The following is a 13,985-nucleotide window of genomic DNA, read 5'->3' as shown; positions in this document are numbered from 1 at the left end:
GGAGCCCACCAACCCCTCCAGGTGTCCAACCCCTGAGAGAACTTGCTTCTTGACTAAACAAGATCCCTAGTCACTCCCATGACAAGACCTCCATGTGACTGAGACCCTCTAGTCACTCCCACAACAAGGCTTCCATGTAATTGTGGCCTTTTTCAGACAACTTTGTGCCAGCGACCTCATATTTTGAGCCACTTTTTTAGGGCTAGGACTCGGGCCTTTGCCCAGAACTTCATGACACTTCCAAAAATGATAAATAACAATGAGACAGGGATACTAATGTAAAAAAGTAAACAATGAATTAACTGACACCTGCCAACCATGATAAACATTCCCATGAATATGTAATCTACAGGTCATAACAACAGATATGAACTTAGGGGTCTCATACTTATTTGAGATTTGCCAAGAAGGACGGATGCCCTCTCAAAATAGCTGCAATATCATCTATTAGGCCATACATTCATTATTCATCCATTTACTAATCCAAACATGATGAGAGCCATGACCAAGATTTCTCATAAAACCATGATTATAACCATCATATAACCAACAGAATAACAATGATAGCACACCCATTAAAACCACATAATAACAAGTACATTTACACATGGAACACAAGAGGAAAAGAGCTCTTATTAACATATGCAAAATCCAACCAATTCAAGGACTTCCACGTACCACTCGACCATAGATTGGGATGAACCAAATCTTTCTTTTAGCCAATCACCCCCGTGCCATATTCCAAGCATGAATGTGGGACTTACAACAAAACAACTAGGGCTTCCTCAGGATTACCACAATCAACAAAGAAATTGCTAGGACCAAGCCCTCATCTATACAATTAGGATTTACCACAATCCCACCATGGGATTCCTAGGCCCAAACAAGAAGCATACACTACCAGGCTTTATCGCAATCCCACCACATACTGGTCTAGGGATCACTAGGGCTATAGAAGCATGGATACCTTCAGATCTCTCCACCTAAACCATGAGAAATTTGTCTGTCTCCACCCTCTAGGCTTTACAGTATATCTTGCCATTCACCAGTCAAGGACTCCTAAGCCTAATGAGGGCATACAAAATCAAGCTTTACCGCGATCCCACCTTCACCGGTCCAAGGATTCCTAGGCCTTGTGTTTCTCCCCTAAGACCACCCCACACAATTTCGAAAACATTCGACAATCCAACTCAACCATATAAGAGAAACCTCATCACACCATAGTTATCTAGAAATGGCAAGGCAAGGTTGAAAACCACTATCACGCCTGTAAAAACCCGTGCCAACAACAACAAGAGAACCAAATACACACATGGATGTAACATGCATGCCAAATCTAGCAAGGAAATCATACATGCAACTTGATACCTGCAAGTAATCCTGATGTAGTCGCTAGATCCTGCTCTTCCTTGCTTTATCTTTGATTCCCTTTGCTTTCTTGTCCTTCCTTTGCCTTCCTTCCTCCAATGTTAGAGTGCTTCAAGAATGCTCAAGTGTCCAAGAGTATGAGAGAGTAGAGAGAATAGAGAGGGAGCTCCAACACTGAACTTAAAAAAGGTTGTGAATTGAATCTCATAAGCCTTTTTATTAATGAGGCCCCTATTTTCTTCAATTTCCATTATTTTTCCTTCAATTTCCTCCTCACATGAAACCTATGACATTTCACCTTCCTTTTTTCCTACTTTCCATTATTTTCATAAATAAAATGTCAATTAATGCCACTTTGCATTTTCAATGCCTCTGTCATTTCCTTTGCCAATTTCCTTAGCCATAATAAAACAAATGAACACCCACACTAGGATGTTTTGCCCAACATTCATCTTGGAATAAGTGTCCCATGACCTTGGTTATTATTTTTCCTTTATTAACTTTATTATATGGAATTTTAACCCGGGGTTATTACACTTTTGTGCAAATCCCAAAAAAATCCTTAAAATTATTGCTCCAACAAGCCCCCAACACTCACATGTGGCTCATCTAGAGCCACTCAATACATCTACTATTCCATCTTGCTTCCACTGTCATATTGAGTTTTTTCTGCATCTTCTATACTGGCTACAAAATTTGGTGCACTAATCGTTCTTCGGTTATTTTCCTTTCTTGCGACACTTTCCCTTGAGGTTGCAAGTACTAGATCTTGCACCTCTCTTTTCCACAAATATCTGCATGCCACTTCTCAGTGTATTCAGGGTCTATTCTTTCTAAATTTTGTAATCCACACAACTTGATCATCTCAACACATATTGTTGATAATGATACTCCATTGCGGGCGTGGTGCAGGTCCCAATGAACTCTTTGAACTATTGTTGTGCTCAACTTATTTGGTGATACATATAATTTTAAAACCATTCTATGCAATGCATTATCTGGAACTGGTATTTTTATGGATCTTCCTATGGATTGCGTTAGATCTACGACTACCCTTGATGGCTTAGTTTTGGCCTTCTTCTTTGATGCTCCTCTCCTGATAACTCCTGCTTGAAAATTATAGTGCTCTCTCATTCTAAAATTCATAAACATTCTAACTTTCTCCAGTCGCTCTTTGTTTTCCATCCTTCATAGACACAATGAAATTGTCCAACTGCTTCTTTAAAATTTATAAATTGCTTACCATGCCGCAGTGTAATTTGAAATTTGTCCAATTCGGTTCAATTTTCTATGGCATTTCATTTCCCCGATATGTATGACCTTAATGTGCATACTAGGGCCATCAGACTTCCTATCCGCAACCTCTTATGTTAGATTTGTTGCCTTGAATATATCCTTTCCATGATAGCTTACTCATTTGACCAATAATGAAGTGGATTTTTGTTCCTGCCACATGCATGGTGTCCTTCTAACATGGATTAAAGTGACATTTCTTGGTACTTCATCTATTTTCTACTCCGTAGTCTTACTCGTGTCGAATAACAATCGATTATCTCAGTGCATGTCTGTGTTATTCTCTTGTCTTTGTACTTATGCGTGATTTCTTGTTTTCTTATAAAAATACCCCCTCTTTTTCTTTTTTCTTTTACTTCAGAAAATTCTTCACTGCTTTGTAATTATCATAGCTCAGCAACATGATCCATCAAATTACAATGTGAAATATTTACCTAACACACATATATGCATTTTTTTCTAACTCTTCTATTTTGCATCATGACTTTAGTTATTTATAAGTCTACCTTAGGGCAAAAAATCGACAAACATCCTACTTTTACTATGGCTAATTTCCTATGACCTTGGGCAAAAACCCACAAACTAGTCTAAATTCTTTCCTTCTTGCCCACATTTCATCTGTTGATCTTTAGTTGACTCTTTCACGCAAAATCCTTTTGTGTGTTGCGCCTCTACACAAATCCAAAAAACTTCCTTAAAATTGTTGCTCCATCCTTACTCCCTAATGAGGATTGCAATGCAAATAAAGAACACCGAGAAGTTATGGAAAGAGAAACACCTCATCTAGACAGAAAGGTAACTGTGTTGAGTAGAACCATAGAGTATCTAAACAAACAAGATGGTGATGAGGTAAACGAGTTGTTTTCAAATTCATTTTTTTCTTTTGAGAATTACAATATGATATCATTGAATGTTGTTGGATGGGTTATCATTTTCTTAGATGTCTTTACAAATTGGTAAGCATCTCATACTTCTTGTTGCGAAAGAAATGTAGATGCTTTAATCTTTTCAATGATCCATTTCTTAATATACCACTCTCACACAACAACGATTGGCACTAACAATCATGGAAATAGAAGTATCCTTTAATGACTACATTTGCACTATGATTTCACGTAATTGTTAATGTGATGATGTGTTTACTGTAAGAGTAGCAAAATAGGATCCTCTTTCATTGATTTTGTAGGATGTTTCTTTTATTTTAGTATAGTTTTTTAGTTTCTGAAAGATTTTAAAATGAGTGAAAAGTGCTATGAAATTAGATAAGACTGTCAAACTGTGAGAGGAGGGAGCGAGGAGGGAGCGATGGACGCGCGTCGGGTCATGGGAGAGCCAGCTTCTTCGAGCGACCGCCTGCTCGGCCATCCAGCATGCGACTAAATCTTACCAACCAGTGGCCTACGTTTTTTTCCCTTATCATTCCGCATGGCCACCTTCTTTCAGGACACGTTCTCGGGTATGGCGTATGCTGGTTGACACCTGGTATGTCATCTACTTATGAACTCTCTGCTACGTACACCTTTAAAACTCCCTGGTGTGCTTTTTACGGTTTCCTCCCGGGCCTCTCTGGCTGATGCCTCACGGAAACTTCTGGGTAAGTTGATTTGGAGGTTTGCTGTTTGCTGCGGGTGATTCTGAGACGTCTGATATCTGAAACCTTATTCTGTTGTCTCAAGTCCTTTTTTGTATATCCTTCTGCATCTTTTCGTGTGGCACTCATATGCTTGGACCCCCCATCTCTGCGCTCTTTGACAACGGCTCTCTCGGCTCCTGACCCGGCTGCTGCGTTCATTGCTGGTCAGTAACATTTTCCTTTTCCTCAGTTAGATGATTTAACATTCATAGTAGAATGCAGGTTACCTTTCTGTGTTATTATCAGTTACAGAAGTTTATATCTTGCTTGTTACTGATCCTGTGACAAAAGGATGGGAATATTATAGGGATTGTCAAAGTTTGTGTTATTCATAGCTTTGGTGTTTCCTTTAATTGTCCTCCGGGTCATAATGCTGAAAGCTATTTTTAACAAGATTAAAGCATCCATTTTCATCTATAGTCCCTGTTCAGACATCCGTGTCAAAATAGGAAGCTGGTGGTGTATCTTTCAAATATACTGCTGCTGTGTTGATTGTCATAACCAGTCAGCCGAATAATTTGGGTATTCAGTTCTCTGGTTTCTCCCACTGAATTGTCTCGGAAGTCTGATCTTCCGGCGTTCTCTTTTTCCGGTGGAATTTTCAAATCCTCTTTTCCGGCGTTCATTAAGATTGTCATAATGTATTCTGACTATCCATGAGGTATCCTCACTCTATTATCTCTGCCACCTTTGCTTTGATAATCAAATCGACGGTTTGAATTTATTCTCTCAAGACTATTCACATTATGTGAACTGCTAAATTGGGTCTGGAATTTAATTTCCTTTGTCCTTGTCAGCTCCTTTTTTCGGATCCCTAGGGTCCTTCTCTCTGTAGCTTCTTAATTCCATATCTAGCCTTATCCCTAGGCTCTGACAGGATCTACGGGCGGATTACATTTTCCTCTTTCTGCCCGTTTCAGCAGTTATTCTATCCAGGCTTTTGTTACAGAAGGATCAATTGGTTGGATTTGATCCGGTTCCGTGCTGTACCTATCTGCTTCCAGTTCCTTCCGAGCTTCTCCACCGTCACATGATGGATGGATGTGACTCTCCTGCCACCTTAGCTCTCATTCAGGCCACTATAGAGGCTGAATCTGCAAGAGAAAAAGCAGCCCATGCTAACAACTGGCATGCCACGGTGGAAGATATGATCCACATCCCTGAAGTCCGTGTTCAGAGTCACTTGAAAAAAGGGGGGGACCACTCTAGAAAGGGTCGATCCCTAGGGCATGATCAGCTGTATAATAAATCCAAAAATCCGGTTAAAACAGCGCCCCCTCCAAAGGCTATAACCGTGGATAGCGCAACTCTAAAAGAACGTATTGACAGTTTACAAAAGCTTGCTCTGGTCGGGAAGTGGCATTTCCCGGAAATGCCCGAGGAGGATATGAGGAAATGGTTGGCGGATAAATGGATTCCTGTGATTGGCTATGTCCCTGTTATATCCCGTCTAATGAAAGACTGGTTCTCCTTCCATTTTCTAAAGGCACCTGATCTGGAAATCATCATCAACAGGCCGTGGGTATGTGGCAGAAGCTTTCTGGCACTATCCCGATGGTACTTGGGTTTTGATCCTCTTAAAAACACACCATCTAACTGTATGATCTGGGTGAAACTTCCTAACTTGCCTCTGGAATTGTGGTCGATAGAAACCCTTACAGAGATTGGTAATTCCATAGGCAAGTTCATTTATGTGGATCCCTGGTGTAGGGGCGAGAAGGACAAGAGGATTGCGTGGATCTTGATTGAAAAACCATACAAAGGTGGATATCCTGACCATCTAGTGATATCATGGGAAGGGGCAAAAATCAGTCAAAGACTTGATTTTTGGGGTATTCCTTTTCGATGCTCATTGTGTCATCGTACTGGTCACCTCATAAAAAATTGCAGTTTTCGCTTTAAAGGCAGATCTAAGAAACAAAATTTTTATCAGGGTGGGAGCTCCGGAACAGATCTCCTTTCTGATGGAGTAAGCAATCATGAGAATCAAATAAACTCACAGGACACAGTCCCCCTCTGTTCGACGTCCTCTAAAGATCAGTCGGTGGCTCCAAATATGACGGAATTCGAATGCCCCCCAATCCCCGAGCCTCTCGAGGATAAATCTGTGCCTTCCCCTCCTTCCATGAAAAAAGGGGATTTTGTGGTAGGTTCACATCCTATCTTGATCTCTTCTTCGTCTCCCTCTCCTGTTACTCCATCTGTAGGCATGCCGAAAGGAAAAGAACCTTTGCCTTCGCCTACCCCTTTCAACTCCCCTGTTGATTCGCCTGTCAATAAATCTGACAGTGATCTTGATCTTTTTCTTCAAAGGAACCCCTCGGTTCTTGAACCTTTAACCATTCATAAACCTTCTTTTCCTTCCCTCCCATCCATCAGTCCTAACTCTGCAAAGAACATCACGGTCAGGAAAAAGCAGAGGGGTGGCAGTCGACATTTTAGAGGTAGAACCATTGCTTCTGATTTTGGTGTTACTAATCTGTCCCTCGTCGAAGTTCCAATTCTGGAATCTCCTGAATCTCAGCCTCTTAGAGCATGTGTGGCTGGTCAGTCTTCTAAATGACATTCTTAATCTCCATGAACATTAGGGGCCTGGGCGCTTCCCCAAAATTTTTAGCGCTTAAAGATATCTTCCTCCCGGCTCGCCCTAAAATCATCTTTATTCAGGAAACTATGCATTCAAGCACAGTAACTCTGGCTTTCTTTAGGAAGATGTTTCCGTCCTGGCATATGGTTGCCACAGAAGCAAATGGGCAATCAGGTGGCTTGGCAGTTCTGTGGGATCCAACATGGATAAAAGCGAAAGCTTTTAGATGTTGTGCTGGTATCCTTATCTCGGCTACCATCAGGGGACAAGCTCTTGTCATCAACATATTAAATGTTTATGCTCCTTACAGGAATCGGCTTCCTTTCTGGGAAAGGTTAATGGACTCAGAAATTTTGGACATTGAATCTTTACTGATAGCGGGGGACCTAAATGTGACATTAAAATCTGATGAATGTTGGGGAAATTGCAGGAGAAATGATCCGCTGGGTGAGAGACTGCGACAGGAATTCCTAAGCAGGAATTTAGTAGATATCAGGCCAGAAAAAATGATGCCTTCATGGGACAACAACAGGACGGGTCAAGCCTACATCGCAAAAAGAATCGATCGCTTCATTGTTAATGCTAGCATCATAGCTAAATGGGGTATGCCGCTCTCTCATACCGGTATTGACTTCACTTCAGACCATAGACCCATTTTCCTTGAATGGAAGGAACAGGATCATAGGCTGGGATATTCCTTTAAATTCAACAGAGTATTTTTAGAAGATCAGTCCTTTAATGAAGCCATTTGGAAAAAATGGAAGGAGCTACAAGAATCTGACATGGCTCCATTCACCACGTTTAGAGAAAAGATACAATGCTTAAGGGTTGTTTCAAAGGATTGGCAAATCCTAAAGAAAAGGAAGGATAAACAGGCGTTGTTTGATATTCAAAAGGAGCTGCGAATTTTTCTCAACTCAATAAACCCAGAATGCTTGTCTTTTGACCAAAAGAATCATATCAGGAAGCTGGGAAAAGTGAAACAAACGTTGCTGCAAAAGGAAGAAGCCTCCTGGAGGCTCAAAAGCAGAGCGATCTGGCTCAGAGAAGGAGATCGAAATACAAAGTATTTTCACAATTTTGCTAGCGCTAGACGAAGTAAAAATTCTATTTGGAAAATTGAGGATGGTAAGGGAGGATTTTTATACTCTCAGCATGACATCTCTGTTGAAGCTACAAGATTTTTTCAGAACCAATACAGGAGACAACAGAGTAACATAAGTGACATTTTATGGGCTGTGGATCTGATGCCAGAGATGTATGATGATACTGCAAATGATAATTTTTTTATGCCCATAAAGGAAGAGGAGCTACAAGCTGCAATAAAAGCCTTCAAAAAGGACAAAAGCCCTGGGCCAGATGGGTGGACAATTGAATTTTTTTCACACTTCTATGATATCTTCAAGGATGAATTGCTAGGGATGGTTGATGCCTCCCGTATATCAGGAAATATAAACAGCGCCCTAACTTCTACATTTATAGCTCTCATTGAAAAAGGACCAAGAATCACTTCATGATTACGATCGCCTTATGATACAATATTACATAATTATGAGGCCTTGATCGTAAGACTTAAGTAAACCTTCAGTTTGAACACTCAATGTCAATGTATTTTGTGATTTGAAGATTGTTGTGAGACATGTACAAAATTTAGTTTACCATTATTCAACTTACTTGAATGTAACCAACTAAAGATATGGAGTTTATTTTGGAAATTTTAAATCATTTGTTACTAATTTCATTCCTCATCATGAAAACATGGATGTGAATGCATTATAATGTGCAACATCTGGTATAACCCCATTAGAGGAACATTTAATTAATAAAATTGAACTTGTTCCGAGCTTTTTTGGTACTAGATTGAAAGGATCAATGAAATATGGAATTTGTTGATGAATAAGGACATACATTTTTGTCATTATCGATGAAGAATATATGAAATCTTTATATGATTGCAAATTGGAATGATTGAACAAATAAGATATCTAAGAATGTCGTGTTTCTAAGAGAAGTTGAACACAATTACCAAACTTGATGGGATCTCTTCAAAGTTCTCATTTTTTTTTAGAGATTACATTTAGTGGATGTTTTTACCTCCATTCTGAAAAGTGGCCCTATTGGTGGTTTTTTAGCTTTTTGAGGTTAACGTTACAATCTTGTGCAACCATGACCTTAACAACCTCGTAATATTAGTAATTAGAAATTTAAAATAAACCATGGAATTAAAAAATTGTGTTAATAGCAATACAATTTTTTGTGTTAATAGCAAAACCCGATACCACCGATGTACTATCTGTCCTCTGTCATCGCGCCATTTATTACGGAGCCCGAAAGCATGGACCTAGCCGTTTATGATGCCTCCAGGAGTCCTATGCAGAGACACAAATTGTCGTTGGAGCAAGTTACTTTTGGGGTTGTGCACCAATAAATTGGAAACGCTCATTGCCCCGGTTTTATATGTTCAAGGGAAGGTATAACAAGGCTTATGCTTCAATAAAATTGTATTAGCATCTCATCATAAGCTATATGAGATTTGAACAAAGCAAATTAGTAAAGTTAGGATTTTGTGTAATTTTATTATTTATCGGCGGAAAGCAGTGATCGTATGAGGGAAAGAAAAAGAAAAAGAAAAATAAAAATGGTTTTAGTTTATACATCAATAATATATGCAGCACATTGAAAGACAATTTAATATGGAACCAGACATTTTATCAAAAAAAAGTTTATTGACCAATACGGACAATTGGCATCTAGAGATTACATGGGAGCAGGTCACCTTCGACATGGGATGTTTTCCAAATTCGGGTTAAAGAACACTATGTTGTGCCACTTTCTACTGTTTTTGTAAATTTTGTTAGAACTGTTTTTGTAAATTTTGTTAGCACTGTTTTTGTAAATTTTGAATCTGGGTTAAAGAACACTATGTTTTGCCACTTGAAACTGTGTTTTCTACTGTTTTTGTAAATTTTGTTAGAACTGTTTTTGTAAATTTTGTTAGATAAGTACATACTGTTAAACCAATTTCAGGATAACTTTGAAGAGAAAGATTTCTCAAAATCGCCCTATAATAGGTGAAGTGTTGAAATTTTTTGTAAGCATATATTCATATTTTTCTCTATAAATTTTCTGGAATGTTATCTCCCTGGCCGGCAAAAACAGTGTCCTCTACGAGGAAGACATGTACCTCCTCGTTAGATGGTTGATCTGATGGTACATATATTTCGTTTCAACTTTTTCACCTCTGACATGACCGATATGACTTATATGGCGCAGGTCTTTTGAAGACATAGATTTCTCTCAAATACGAGGATTTTTTCTCCAATCTGGAATATGTTCCTTCAGCTCAACTTCAACTGAGACATATGATTCTCTTCAGTTTTTTGCAATAGTTTTTTGTATTTTCTTACATACTACTGATCTATAAATGCACTAATATCAGCAATTCTGCCAGAATGGCTGTGTCTATTGTGAGACGCAGGACCTAGGATCTTGTTTAAAGAAAAATATCTCTATCTTTTGTAATTTTGCCTATAAGGACAACAAATAAAATCATGGTTATAATGTAACTTTATGACAAATATAATATATAATGTTTTTTTTTTTTTTTTGGAAAAAAATAAATAAATAAATGAATATAAATATATATATATATATAGAATTAGAGGAGTTAAGACTCGGTGAGAATGGAAGCATCAGGTTGGTCTATAATCTGTAATTAAGATGTGAAAAAAATTCATAATAATATAACATGATAAATTTTAAGTTTTGCTTATAAATGATTGAGGTATTTATTTGTTATTAAATACAAAAATATATATTTAATTTTTTTGAATTTTAAATTTTTTAAGTATAATTTTTTTGATAATATATAATAAATTGTTATTTATTATTATTTTTATCAAAAATGTTATTAGTTTAATAATATAAAATATTTATATTTATAATATATATGGAAAGTTAATATATTTTTAAAAAATGTGATTAAATAAATGTTATTTTATAAAGGTTATTTTGCGCTTTGAATGTTATTATGAGTTTTTGTGTAGGATTTTTTTTATTGACTCTTGTTGGTTTAGTACTTACCAATGCAATCTATAATGTTTAACTTTGAAAAAGGAATATTTATTTTTCAATATATTGCAATCTTTGTATAAGATAATCCTTTGCGTAAAAAGGGGATAGGAATAAGATGTAAATAAATATCTTTACTAGGAGTTACTTGTCATTAGTGTTTATGTTTTCCTCAACACTTATGGAGGAATAAAATTGTAGACTTATTAGTGGTTACTACCCTCACAAATTTATGGAAGTCCATGTGTCCACTTCACATCTCAATTTATTAGTTCCTCCCAAAGCAAGATTATAGGATTTCGTGTGCCTATTAACCACTATTAATTTAGCTAACATTGACTAATGTGGGTCATAATTTTTTATACAATTGAGATTCCCTTATTTATGGGACAAGGGACCCACCTCCAAATAACAATTATAACTATTGAATTATTTGAAAAAAATTAAAAATTATTTAATTAAGTTATAAATATTATTTAATTATTATTTGTTAATAATTAAATTATAAATTAGGGGTGGCAGGAGGGCCAGGGATTTTACTCAATCCCAAGGGAACAATGGAAGTAAAATTATCTTGGGTTCTTTGATAGAAATCCATCAACCAAGTAGAGATGTATGGGCTTCGACAAGGACTAAGCATAGCTAAAGATAAAAGTGTGAAAGATATCATTATTTTAAGAGATTCTCTGCTTAATATTCAGTATATTAATAATGAAAGGGTGAAAGATATCATTATATTCAATATCTTAATAATGAGAATAGTCCTAAAGATAATTCTCTTGGATTGGCGCTCCAAAGGATCAGAAGATTGGGTGTTTTTGTTCACTCCAAGAAGTTTTATCATATTCTTAGAGCTAACAATGAGGAAGCATATTTGCAAGCTAATAAAGTCTGTTCCTTGGAAGATGCCATGTTAAAAATCAATGTGAGATGGATTGGATCATCATATTGTTTTTCATCCATCTTGATGCATTCGAAGTGGAAAAAGTGGAGGAATCAACTCACGGGACCATTTTTACCAGCGGGACCCAGTATGGCAAAACGGGGTCTAGAACCTTCTGGGAGCGTTTTGAGGCATCAAACAATGTTTTTGGGGGTAAAAAATTGTCATGGTAGTGCAAAACATTTTAATGCTATTCTAAACACAAAAATCTTTCCAACAATGTAAGAAGCGCGTCAATCAATGTCTGTATGCAAAAATTATGCCACTCAAAAGTTGACCTTCCCATTTTCACCACCATGGTTCGAGAGAATGTTGCGTCAACCCCCATTATTCATGGAAAAGGGGCTAGCCACGTGATTTTGATGTAAAAGACTCTAGAAGATTCTATATTGTAACTCTGGTTAAGGGTTGAGGAAATCAAACTTAACCACTAGTAGGCTATCGGGTTGTGTTATTACCAGGCCACTAGGAGGAAAAGGCATTCCATTCTTTTGACAGTGTTTGTTCCATAGTTGAGTAAAAACAACAAAGAGGGACAGGAGGTAGAGCACACAAAGAGGACTTGTGCATTGTAGCATCCCACGGGCCACAGGCCATACTTTTTTGTACTTGCAACTATATTTCTAGACAACAAAGAGAGCAGAGCAACCTCACCTTCCAGCTGGGTTTTCTCCCAAAAGGGTTTCCCAATGCATATCTTGGGTCTTGTGTGTGTGTGTGTGATTTTATTTTGTCGTTCTTTATTTTCTGCATAATTTCCATTCGTATGCATGCATTAATTATAGCAAAATCTACAGATCTAGAAATTTAATAAAATTGTAATAGTGTAGAATTTCAAATTTTTAATATAATATTATCAGATCTATTGTGACGAACTGTCCAATGAAATATCCACGACAGTTTACGGACCACAATGACTTTAAAATACTTTGTCCAATGCCCTAAGTTCTTTATGCTCACATTTGTTTGGTTTCCACCTTGGTCCTTTCATGATATGAATATGGTTCACCATAGAATTAATTCTAATCAATATCCCTTTCCCTGAAATCCCTCTTCCCTCTGCTGCATTACTCCTTACTTCCTTCATAATTATATAAAATACAATAAGGTTTAGCCTTATGTTATCATTCACATCACCCTTGACGTGGAAAATATTGCAAACCATCGTCATGCAGTAGCAATGATCTTCCTATCGCATGCTTCAGTTAACAACATCCCTCTACCCCGGACTTTGAATCGCCCTTTTCTCAACATAATGATGGATCTCCTTAATAGAAGTATTGAGAAATTTAATGTCAATCTAGTGTGAATCATGTGACTTGGAAGTAAAATTAATGTTAAATCTCGGTTGAGCCCTGATTTGGATGCATTCATGCCTGTGTGTGCTTCTTCGTCTGCCCAATTTTCTCATAAGTCCGTAAATTTGGCTTTGGTGCAATGTTGGGTTTCAAGTGTGGTGGTAAGGAGGTTAATTTTTTGGCAACTCTGCAAAGAGATTCACTTCATATTATTGTTGCCCCATCTATGTGGGTAGTGTTTGTGGGTTCATCACCAAATCATGGGAATTATGGAAGTCGGGGCTCTCTGGCTCGGAAACCACCTCAACATCACCTAGGATTCCTTTCCTAATCGACATCAGTTTGGCTCGACGTCTAATTCAGGAAGGTACATCATTGTTTCTTGTCTTAATTTGGATGGTAATTCCAAAAGCCTAGGTTGGCCTCTGAGGGTTCTGAGTAGTAACTCATTCCAATTAAGAATTCCTAACGCTCAGTTAGATGAGAACCCAACAACTCAGTGGTCCTTTAGAGCTCTGTGTTTGTCTTTGGTTCAAGGAAGGATATGTAAATTTGTGTTCCCTGTCATGCAATTGACCCTAATTTCCTCATTAGAGATGTCTGAAAATTCACATCCTGGAAAAGTTGAATTGGACATTTAAGCTCACAATTCTCTCAGACAGGATTTAATGTCACGGTGGGGATTATTGGGTAGTTTCCCTTTGCTCTTTGTTTATTTCAAAACTCTAGTCAATGTTCCATCATGAACTCAGATTATAACTCAGAAAACTCTTTAGTAGTCATCCCCTACAT

Source organism: Pinus tabuliformis, chromosome 8, assembly GCF_031772625.1.
Source record: "Pinus tabuliformis cultivar Carrire ecotype Pingquan chromosome 8, CPIR1, whole genome shotgun sequence".
NCBI classification, from domain to species: Eukaryota; Viridiplantae; Streptophyta; class Pinopsida; order Pinales; family Pinaceae; genus Pinus; species Pinus tabuliformis.
Note: the sequence above shows the minus strand (reverse complement) of the source record.